The sequence below is a fragment of the Somniosus microcephalus genome, chromosome 30 (genome assembly GCF_052327205.1).
Source record: "Somniosus microcephalus isolate GS21.2 chromosome 30, FLI_Smic_1.0, whole genome shotgun sequence".
Lineage (NCBI taxonomy): Eukaryota > Metazoa > Chordata > Chondrichthyes > Squaliformes > Somniosidae > Somniosus > Somniosus microcephalus.
The window spans coordinates 39,286,460-39,299,016 of record NC_141016.1 but is presented as its reverse complement, the minus strand read 5'-3'; positions in this window follow the sequence as shown (position 1 = coordinate 39,299,016).

Here is a 12,557-nt window from a genome sequence, read left to right as displayed (position 1 = left end):
TTCAGTACCTAGAGTTTATAGTTCAGTCCCTAGAGTTTATAGTTCAGTGCCCTAGAGTTTATAGTTCAGTCCCTAGAGTTTATAGTTCAGTACCCTAGAGTTTATAGTTCAGTACCTAGAGTTTATAGTTCAGTACCTAGAGTTTATAGTTCAGTCCCCTAGAGTTTATAGTTCAGTACCCTAGAGTTTATAGTTCAGTACCTAGAGTTTATAGTTCAGTCCCTAGAGTTTATAGTTCAGTGCCCTAGAGTTTATAGTTCAGTCCCTAGAGTTTATAGTTCAGTACCCTAGAGTTTATAGTTCAGTACCTAGAGTTTATAGTTCAGTACCTAGAGTTTATAGTTCAGTCCCCTAGAGTTTATAGTTCAGTACCCTAGAGTTTATAGTTCAGTACCTAGAGTTTATAGTTCAGTACCTAGAGTTTATAGTTCAGTACCTAGAGTTTATAGTTCAGTCCCCTAGAGTTTATAGTTCAGTACCCTAGAGTTTATAGTTCAGTACCTAGAGTTTATAGTTCAGTACCTAGAGTTTATAGTTCAGTACCTAGAGTTTATAGTTCAGTACCTAGAGTTTTCGTTCAGTCCCTAGAGTTTATAGTTCAGTACCCTAGAGTTTATAGTTCAGTACCTAGAGTTTATAGTTCAGTCCCTAGAGTTTATAGTTCAGTGCCCTAGAGTTTATAGTTCAGTCCCTAGAGTTTATAGTTCAGTGCCCTAGAGTTTATAGTTCAGTCCCTAGAGTTTATAGTTCAGTACCTAGAGTTTATAGTTCAGTACCTAGAGTTTATAGTTCATTACCCCAGATGATTACAGCACCCTGGTGATTACAGAATCTCGGTGATTACAGCATCCTGGTGATTACAGTTTCCTAGTGATTACAGTATCCCGGTGATTACAGCATCCCGGTGATTACAGCGCTCTGATTACAGTATCCTGGTGATTACAGTATCCTGGTGATTACAGTATCCCGGTGATTACAGCATCCCGGTGATTACAGCGCTCTGATTACAGTATCCTGGTGATTACAGTATCCTGGTGATTACAGCGCTCTGGTGATTACTGTATCCTGGTGATTACTGTATCCTGGTGATTACAGTATCCTGGTGATTACAGCGCTCTGGTGATTACAGTATCCTGGTGATTACAGTATCCTGGTGATTACAGCACCCTGGTGATTACAGCATCCTGGTGATTACAGCGCTCTGGTGATTACAGTATCCTGGTGATTACAGTATCCTGGTGATTACAGCGCTCTGGTGATTACAGTATCCTGGTGATTACAGTATCCTGGTGATTACAGCACCCTGGTGATTACAGCATCCTGGTGATTACAGTATCCTGGTGATTACAGTATCCTGGTGATTACAGTATCCTGGTGATTACAGTATCCTGGTGATTACAGCGCTCTGGTGATTACAGTATCCTGGTGATTACAGCACCCTGGTGATTACAGTATCCTGGTGATTACAGCGCTCTGGTGATTACAGTATCCTGGTGATTACAGTATCCTGGTGATTACAGCACCCTGGTGATTACAGCATCCTGGTGATTACAGTATCCTGGTGATTACAGTATCCTGGTGATTACAGCATCCTGGTGATTACAGCACCCTGGTGATTACAGTATCCTGGTGATTACAGTATCCTGGTGATTACAGCACCCTGGTGATTACAGTATCCTGGTGATTACAGCGCTCTGGTGATTACAGTATCCTGGTGATTACAGCATCCTGGTGATTACAGCACCCTGGTGATTACAGTATCCTGGTGATTACAGTATCCTGGTGATTACAGCACCCTGGTGATTACAGTATCCTGGTGATTACAGCGCTCTGGTGATTACAGTATCCTGGTGATTACAGTATCCTGGTGATTACAGCACCCTGGTGATTACAGCACCCTGGTGATTACAGCATCCCGGTGATTACAGTATCCTGGTGATTACAGCACCCTGGTGATTACAGCATCCCGGTGATTACAGTATCCTGGTGATTACAGTATCCTGGTGATTACAGCGCTCTGGTGATTACTGTATCCTGGTGATTACTGTATCCTGGTGATTACAGTATCCTGGTGATTACAGCGCTCTGGTGATTACAGTATCCTGGTGATTACAGTATCCTGGTGATTACAGCGCTCTGGTGATTACAGTATCCTGGTGATTACAGTATCCTGGTGATTACAGTATCCTGGTGATTACAGCGCTCTGGTGATTACAGTATCCTGGTGATTACAGTATCCTGGTGATTACAGCGCTCTGGTGATTACAGTATCCTGGTGATTACAGCACCCTGGTGATTACAGCATCCTGGTGATTACAGTATCCTGGTGATTACAGTATCCTGGTGATTACAGTATCCTGGTGATTACAGCGCTCTGGTGATTACAGTATCCTGGTGATTACAGTATCCTGGTGATTACTGTATCCTGGTGATTACAGTATCCTGGTGATTACAGCGCTCTGGTGATTACAGTATCCTGGTGATTACTGTATCCTGGTGATTACAGTATCCTGGTGATTACAGTATCCTGGTGATTACAGTATCCTGGTGATTACAGTGCTCTGGTGATTACAGTATCCTGGTGATTACAGTATCCTGGTGATTACTGTATCCTGGTGATTACAGTATCCTGGTGATTACAGCGCTCTGGTGATTACAGTATCCTGGTGATTACAGTATCCTGGTGATTACAGTATCCTGGTGATTACAGTATCCTGGTGATTACAGTGCTCTGGTGATTACAGTATCCTGGTGATTACAGTATCCTGGTGATTACAGCGCTCTGGTGATTACAGTATCCTGGTGATTACTGTATCCTGGTGATTACAGTATCCTGGTGATTACAGTATCCTGGTGATTACAGTATCCTGGTGATTACAGTGCTCTGGTGATTACAGTATCCTGGTGATTACAGTATCCTGGTGATTACTGTATCCTGGTGATTACAGTATCCTGGTGATTACAGCGCTCTGGTGATTACAGTATCCTGGTGATTACAGTATCCTGGTGATTACAGTATCCTGGTGATTACAGTATCCTGGTGATTACAGTGCTCTGGTGATTACAGTATCCTGGTGATTACAGTATCCTGGTGATTACAGTATCCTGGTGATTACAGCGCTCTGGTGATTACAGTATCCTGGTGATTACAGCATCCTGGTGATTACAGTATCCTGGTGATTACAGTATCCTGGTGATTACAGTATCCTGGTGATTACAGCACCCTGGTGATTACAGCATCCTGGTGATTACAGCGCTCTGGTGATTACAGTATCCTGGTGATTACAGTATCCTGGTGATTACAGTATCCTGGTGATTACAGTGCTCTGGTGATTACAGTATCCTGGTGATTACAGTATCCTGGTGATTACAGTATCCTGGTGATTACAGCGCTCTGGTGATTACAGTATCCTGGTGATTACAGTATCCTGGTGATTACAGCATCCTGGTGATTACAGTATCCTGGTGATTACAGTATCCTGGTGATTACAGCACCCTGGTGATTACAGCATCCTGGTGATTACAGTATCCTGGTGATTACAGTATCCTGGTGATTACAGTATCCTGGTGATTACAGCACCCTGGTGATTACAGCATCCTGGTGATTACAGTATCCTGCTGATCACAGTATCCTGGTGATTACAGTATCCTGCTGATTACAGCGCTCTGGTGATTACAGTATCCTGCTGATCACAGTATCCTGGTGATTACAGTATCCTGCTGATTACAGCGCTCTGGTGATTACAGTATCCTGGTGATTACAGTGCTCTGGTGATTACAGCGCTCTGGTGATTACAGTATCCTGGTGATTACAGTGCTCTGGTGATTACAGCGCTCTGGTGATTACAGTATCCTGGTGATTACAGTGCTCTGGTGATTACAGTATCCTGGTGATTACAGTGCTCTGGTGATTACAGCGCTCTGGTGATTACAGTATCCTGGTGATTACAGTGCTCTGGTGATTACAGCGCTCTGGTGATTCCAGCGCTCTGGTGATTAGAGTATCCTGGTGATTACAGTATCCTGGTGATTACAGTATCCTGGTGATTACAGTATCCTGGTGATTACAGTGCTCTGGTGATTACAGTGCTCTGGTGATTACAGCGCTCTGGTGATTACAGTATCCTGGTGATTACAGTATCCTGGTGATTACAGTGCTCTGGTGATTACAGCGCTCTGGTGATTCCAGCGCTCTGGTGATTAGAGTATCCTGCTGATTACAGTATCCTGGTGATTACAGTATCCTGCTGATTACAGCGCTCTGGTGATTCCAGCGCTCTGGTGATTAGAGTATCCTGCTGATCACAGTATCCTGGTGATTACAGTATCCTGCTGATTACAGCGCTCTGGTGATTACAGTATCCTGGTGATTACAGTGCTCTGGTGATTACAGCGCTCTGGTGATTACAGTATCCTGCTGATTACAGTATCCTGGTGATTCCAGCGCTCTGGTGATTACAGTATCCTGGTGATTACAGCGCTCTGGTGATTACAGTATCCTGGTGATTACAGTGCTCTGGTGATTACAGTATCCTAGTGATTACAGTATCCTGGTGATTCCAGCGCTCTGGTGATTACAGTATCCTGGTGATTCCAGCGCTCTGGTGATTACAGTATCCTGGTGATTACAGTATCCTGGTGATTACAGCGCTCTGGTGATTACAGTATCCTGGTGATTACAGTGCTCTGGTGATTACAGTATCCTGGTGATTACAGTATCCTGGTGATTACAGCGCTCTGGTGATTACAGTGCCCTGGTGATTACAGCGCTCTGGTGATTACAGTGCCCTGGTGATTACAGCGCTCTGGTGATTACAGTGCCCTGGTGATTACAGCGCTCTGGTGATTACAGTATCCTGGTGATTACAGCGCTCTGGTGATTACAGTGCCCTCACATTCAACAGAGGGGAGGTTTTTAACCCCTTGGTCTTTCAGCCACTTGCACAGGTGAGAGGACGGTGTACTGCCTTACGGACTCAAATAGACTCCCTCATTCTTTTTGAGCAAGATTCTCAACTTATCCAGGGATGGAACCAGGCAGATTCCACCGGTGTCGGGAGTAGGATTTGCTGCATCCAGCATTCCCATTTTTCTTGTGCATGGACTGACTGTGAAATAATTCTCTCATTTTTAGACTGGCCAGCTCAAGGTTCATTGAAATTACAGTGCAGAGTATTAGAATATAAAGACCATGCCATGAAACTAGGCAGACCGAGAGGAAACCGACGGGAATTTACACGTAGTCTGAAGCACAGTGAAGCACCAAGATGCAATGCATCAACACTTTGTTTATCTTATTTATATAGACACATCAAGCCATGTACATTACATTGGATTGTGGCTCCCGCCAAGGATTGTCAGATACAGACAGCACAAGTTACACAGCTCGCTAAAAACAAGCACAGAGGAATGCAGCAAGTTTTGGGACAATATACAGTCAGAGCCTTTCTTTTTAAGTGCTATGGTCACAAACATTAGGAAGTTGGAGTCAATGGTTCATTATACAGTGAAGGAAGAAAATATCAATGACAGCAAGCTTTTTTTTAAATATTTGGTTTGTATTCCGTGTATGTTGTGAATCTCAAATGTATTTTTTTGCTGTGGAGTGGGAAGTGTAACCTGGCCAACATGAATAGTGAAATTGAACTTTTTGATAGTGTTGTATCACTGAATTTCCAACAGTGAAGGTTTGTATTTATTTTGTGCAGTGCGTCGCTTTCAAATGTGTTGACACAGGAGCCATTAGCTTTGGAAAAGGTACTTCTGTACTTTAAGGTACATTACAAGCCTAAGACCAGGCGACACAGGTTCAAACTAGGGAAAAGGCGAATTTAGGACTGACATGAGGCAGTTCTTATTCACAGTGATTAACTCATGGAACAGACTCCCATATAGAGGAGTGGAGGCAACATCCTTGGACTCATTTGGAGAGTGTAATGTGGGAGTGGAGGGTGCTTCCTCATCCATAATGACCTTGTGATCTGAGAAAGGAATGAAAGGAGATGTGCACTCATCTGAATTATCACGTTACAAAGAGCAAATACTGTAACAATGACCTCACTTGGTTTTGACATTTTATGAACTCTTGAGAAGCAGCTCGACACCTAGCCTTTTGTCCAACAACTGCCCTGCAATAACAGCCTGGTTTGGGGCCGCTGTTTCCAGGGCTCAGTAAATTCACAATGTGACTGGACAGGAGATTTGACACAAAATCAGCTCCTCTCAAGTTGCCTCTGATTGACAGTTTGCGAACACAGAACGTGGGAAACAAGGAAGGAACTTGCATTACTATAGCGCCTTTCACCACCTCAGGACGTCCCAAAGCACCTCACAGCCAATGAAGTCCTTTAGAAGTGTACACTGTTGTAATGTCGGAAATGTGACAGCCAATTTGCGCACAGCAAGCTCCCATAAACAGCAATGTGATAATGACCAGGTAATCTGTTTCGGGTGTTGGTTGAGGGATAAATATTGGACCGGACACCAGGGAGAAACTCCCTTCCAATAGCGTCATGGGAGTTTTTACATCCACCTGACTGTTAACGTCCCATCCAAAAGACGGCACCTGCAACAGTGCAGCTCTCCCTCAGCGCTGCACAGGAGGGCCAGCCTGGATTTTTGTGCTCAAACACTTGAACCCAGAACCTTCTGACTTGAGCACAGATGTCATCAGTGAACCGAGCTGAGAGCAAAGGGTAAGAAAGAGACAAATGCAGACATTTCCCTTTGTAACATTCACAGTTCTGGTGCAGTTTGGATGATTACGGGTCTCTTGTTATTCTATGTTCTGGGGGAGGTGGTAAGCGTGGGTCGGAGAAACAATAGTGTAGCCCAGTCTGTGACCCTCGCTCCTGGGTGGATGTCTGTGGTACACTATGGTGCATTCTTTTTTTAAGGCTGTTACCCACTTGTCCTTAATATTTGATTACATTTATTGTCACAATTTTTGTGAAGTTTCACTGAACATTGCTTGATAAACAATGTACCTCCACCTGTCCCCACCGAGTGCTTCGCTGGGATTTTAGTGGCTTTGCAGCAACATTTAATGCCAATTTCTGAATAGGGGAGGAATGGAATTAGGAGCGGGTGAACTCGTTCTGACCCAACAGCTATTGGAGAGCAGAACAGCTCCTCCTGATTGGCTCAGCTCCATTTGCACCCATGACCCAGAGGGCATTTAATCCTTGGCTGATTCAAAATCATGTTTTGTTAAGGAACTAGACATTTTGAGCAGTCTGTGCTTAAAAGACCAATGCAGACAAGATTTCATATCCATCTACCTAGAACAGATTAAAAGACTTGCTGTAAATATCACACTTGCTTCCTGTCACACTTTATTGAATTTAATTTATTCAGTTATCCTCCCACTCACTGTGAGCAACAGCACAGGGCGGACTGTTCGTGCTTCTGTGCAAGTCAAGCAAAAATGATCAGTCTGTCTGTCTTTCCTTTGAAGTATGAATCTCGCAGACAGGACACATACAAGAAGTCAATGAGCTTTAAAGAGTTGGTGTCAACATTCTTTTGTTCTGTTCGGTCTAACTCTAGAAGGCGTTGCCCGAATGGGTGTGGTGGCCCTGGCTGGGCACACAGTAAGGAGCTGTACAGTTACAGCTGGTTAAAACTCAGTCGTACCCCTGTGCCCCCTGGGGATCCCTCAGCCTTGCCGAATGTGCACCCATGTTCTCCGGGCATCTCTCTTCCGGGAGAGATTGTGCATTCCATGTCAGGCTAACGAGAGTTACTTCTGTGGATGTCCCAGGGGTACGATTGGGAGACTCTTATGATGATGGGTGAGCAGCATGTCAGATACCCTGAACAAAGAAGAAAATAAGCGAGCCTGCTTTGGTCACATTTAAACATTTTGGGGGGATTTTCACATCATGGGGGAAAGACTACTCAGTGAAAGGAGTTTCTGGGCCTGACTGTTATAAAGCTGAAATTACAACTGTGCAGTTAGCGCCATCAACCCATGGATGATTCAGCACCAACCCCACGTTAATCATAGAATCTAACATCACAGGAGGCCACTTGGCCCATCGTGCCTGGGCCGGCTCCTTGGTAGAGCTCTCCAATTAGTTCCACTCAATCTGCTCTTTCCCCACAGCCCTGCAATTTTTTTCTTTTTCAAGTATTTATCCAATTCCCTTTTGAAAGTTATTTTTGAATCTGCTTCCTTTCAGACAGTGCATTCCAGATCACAACAACTCGCTGCGTAAAAACGCTTCTCATCTCCCCCCCCCTGGTTAACAGCCGGAGTAACCCTCGAATCCTGTACCCCGGCCGTGTCACTAGCCCGCAGCATTTAAAATGACCAAAGTAGGCAGAATAATGAAGACGTTTGTAGATTAACTGTAATTTGATGTTAATTGTATGGTTTGTAAAAGGAGCCCTGATTGGTGACTGCCTCTTGAAATGGTGTCAGGCAACACACACAAGAATGAATTGACTTCAGTTACTGATGGTGAATAGAGTTGGGTTGCTGCAACTCTAGCTTTCTTGTCGTAAGTCCACATTAATCACTGTGTGCGATTAACACGATGGACAGAGGTAATACAGAACGGGGCTTTCTTAACATTTGGTGAATACTTATTTTAAATGCATCTTTTTCCTGATGTAATGCCATGTTGGTGCGAGTGTAAGGTGATACATTTTGGTAGGAAGAATGAGGAAAGACAATACAAGCTAAATGGTATAAATTTAAAGGGGGTGTAAGAACCCGGGGGTGTTTGTGCACAAATCTTTGAAGGTGGCAGAAAAGGTTAACAAAGCAGTTAATAAAGCAAATGGGATCCTGGGCTTTATGACTGGAGGCAGAGAGGACAAAAGCCAGGGAGTTCTGCTAAACCTATTTAAAACACTAGTTCGGCCCCAGCTGGAGTATTGGGTCCAATTCTGGGCACTTTAGGAAGGATGTGAAGGATTTGGAGCGGGTACAGAGGAGATTTACTGGAATGGTTCCAGAGATGAGGGATTACAGTTACGTGGATAGACTGGAGAATTTGGGATTGTTCTCCTTGGAGCAGAGAAGGCTAAGAGGAGATTTGAAAGTGGTGTTTAAAATCATGAAGGGTTTAGAGCGAGTAAATAAAGAGAAACTGTTTCCAGTGGCTGAAGGCTCGATAACCAGAGGGCCCAGATTGAAGGTGATTGACAAAAGTACCAGAGGCGACATGAGGAGAAACTTCTTTACACAACGAGTGGTGAGGATTTGGAATGCGCTGCCTGATAGGGTGGCGGATACAGATTCAATAGTAGCCTTCGAAAGGGAATAGGATAAATACTTGAAGGAAAATAAATTTGCAGGGATATGGGGAAAGAGCAGGGGAGTGGGACTGACTGGATCTCTCTTCGAAAGAGCCGGCACAGACTCAATGGGCTGAATGGCCTCCTCCTGTGCTGTACTATTCTGTGATTCTAGAATGGGACATGTCAGTGGTTGTCCTTCACCGAAGACTGACGATACTGAGCTGACCCAGGCTCAGAAGACGTTCCTTTGATTGTCTCCCAGATATGACTACAGGGCCACTTGTGTGACAGAAGGAACATTTCATTGAGGTTGACGCAAAAAATAAAGCCTATCCCTAAACCTGCACAGAATGAAAGCAGCTGGCACGTTCAGAACTAGAATCAGCTGCTCCAGGACCCAGCTGTTTTAAAATGGCTGCAAGCAGCACAAACCCATGAGCAACAAACCACAAACCAGTGCAGCCGTGATCTAATTGGACTGTTTAAAATGGCTAAAGGATTCAATAGGGTAGAAAGAGAAACCATTTCTATTGGTGAGAGAGTCCAGAACAAGGAACCTTAAAATGAGAGCTGGGCCATTGAGGGGTGATGTCAGGAAGTGGAAATCTGGAACTCTTCCCCCCCAGAAAATGCCGTTGAGACTCGGGGTCAACTGAAAATTTCAAGATTGATAGATTTTCGTTAGGCAAGGGTATTAAGGGTTACGGAAGCAAGGCGGGTAAATGGCGTTTAGTTGCAGATCTGTCATGACCTAAATGAATGGTGGAACAGGCTCGAGGGGCTGAATGGCCTCCTCCTGTTCCTATGGAGACGTTCACTTTTGCCAAAGAGTCAACTCAATAGACCAGAACCAAAGATAGTGGGTTCCAAGAAACTCTGGGATGATGGCTTCCGATGATGCCATTTGGGTTACGGGACAAAGTGAGACACGGTCAGTCTCACGACCTGCAGCAGTCAGCATCCATTTCCAAACGATCTATTTTTCTTTATATATATTTTAAATTTGTCTCTTGGCAGGAGTTAGCCAAGAGATTTGTGTCCACACTGAAACCAGAAAGAAGTATGAATGGTGAGCCCACATTAAAAGACTATCTCTGCCCATGAAGAGCACGCAAGGGTTGGCCATGATAAAAAATTGGCCCTTAGTGTTAGGGGGGATTAAATACGTGGGGTTACAGGGTTAGGGCTTGGGTGGGATGGCTGTCGGTGTAGGGACCGGGTGCTAGGGTTTGGATGATCAGCCATGATCTCGTTGAATGGCGGAGCAGGCTCGAAGGGCTGAATGGCCTACTCCTGCTCCTATCTTCTATGTTTCTATGTAAACCCAAGTTCCAGAGGCACAGCATCAGCACTTGGTCACCCTTCCCGCGCTGGATGGTTTCACTGCACTAGACTGGTGCGGCCTTTGCAACTGGTACCCACTGCAGCGCTTCCCAAGGAGCTAGGCTATTTGAGACTGATCAGGGACTTTCAGGAAGAGTACCCAGGGTCCGTGCAAGGAGGCTTTGCACTGGTGGTAATGGTGATGTTGAACGCTCTTTACACCAGGTGCATCAAGAGATTGTGTCCCTGTTTTCATTGACAAACAAGGAGGGTCAAAAGACAATGGTCGGCAGGTGGTGTGGTGAGCTGTGGCTACTTGTAGGCTGTGAGGTGGCACAACCAAGTTCAAAGACCAACAGTGGCACTGGCTGCACCATGAATGAAGCACCCAATAGAATTCACTGTTCAAAGCTCAGGGACAGGCGTTGAGCGAGCAGGGAGTAGTCAGGTAGGGGTATCACTGGAGCGAGCAGGGAGTAGAGTCGGGTAGGGGTATCACTGGAGCGAGCAGGGTGTAGAGTCGGGTAGGGGTATCACTGGAGTGAGCAGGGTGTAGAGTCGGGTAGGGGTATCACTGGAGTGAGCAGAGAGTAGAGTCGGGTAGGGGTATCACTGGAGTGAGCAGAGAGTAGAGTCGGGTAGGGGTATCACTGGAGCGAGCAGGGTGTAGAGTCGGGTAGGGGTATCACTGGAGCGAGCAGGGTGTAGAGTCGGGTAGGGGTATCACTGGAGTGAGCAGGGTGTAGAGTCAGGTAGGGGTATCACTGGAGCGAGCAGGGTGTAGAGTCGGGTAGGGGTATCACGGGAGCCAGCAGGATGTGGAGTCGGGTAGGGGTATCACTGGAGCGAGCAGGGTGTAGAGTCGGGTAGGGGTATCACTGGAGTGAGCAGGGTGTAGAGTCGGGTAGGGGTATCACTGGAGCGAGCAGGGTGTAGAGTCGGGTAGGGGTATCACGGGAGCGAGCAGGGTGTAGAGTCGGGTAGGGGTATCACTGGAGCGAGCAGGGTGTAGAGTCGGGTAGGGGTATCACTGGAGCGAGCAGGGTGTAGAGTCGGGTAGGGGTATCACTGCAGTGAGCAGGGTGTAGAGTCGGGTAGGGGTATCACTGGAGCGAGCAGGGTGTAGAGTCGGGTAGGGGTATCACTGGAGGGAGCAGGGTGTAGAGTCGGGTAGGGGTATCACTGGAGCGAGCAGGGTGTAGAGTCGGGTAGGGGTATCACGGGAGCGAGCAGGGTGTAGAGTCGGGTAGGGGTATCACTGGAGCGAGCAGGGTGTAGAGTCGGGTAGGGGTATCACTGGAGCGAGCAGGGTGTAGAGTCGGGTAGGGGTATCACTGGAGCGAGCAGGGAGTAGAGTCGGGTAGGGGTATCACTGGAGCGAGCAGGGTGTAGAGTCGGGTAGGGGTATCACTGGAGCGAGCAGGGTGTAGAGTCGGGTAGGGGTATCACTGGAGCGAGCAGGGTGTAGAGTCGGGTAGGGGTATCACGGGAGCGAGCAGGGTGTAGAGTCGGGTAGGGGTATCACTGGAGCGAGCAGGGTGTAGAGTCGGGTAGGGGTGTCACTGGAGCGAGCAGGGTGTAGAGTCGGGTAGGGGTATCACAGGAGCGAGCAGGGAGTAGAGTCGGGTAGGGGTATCACGGGAGCGAGCAGGGTGTAGAGTCGGGTAGGGGTATCACTGGAGCGAGCAGGGAGTAGAGTCGGGTAGGGGTATCACTGGAGCGAGCAGGGTGTAGAGTCGGGTAGGGGTATCACTGGAGCGAGCAGGGTGTAGAGTCGGGTAGGGGTATCACTGGAGCGAGCAGGGTGTTGAGTCGGGTAGGGGTATCACTGGAGCGAGCAGGGTGTTGAGTCGGGTAGGGGTATCACTGGAGCGAGCAGGGTGTAGAGTCGGGTAGGGGTATCACTGGAGCGAGCAGGGTGTAGAGTCGGGTGGGGGTATCACTGGAGCGAGCAGGGTGTAGAGTCGGGTAGGGGTATCACTGGA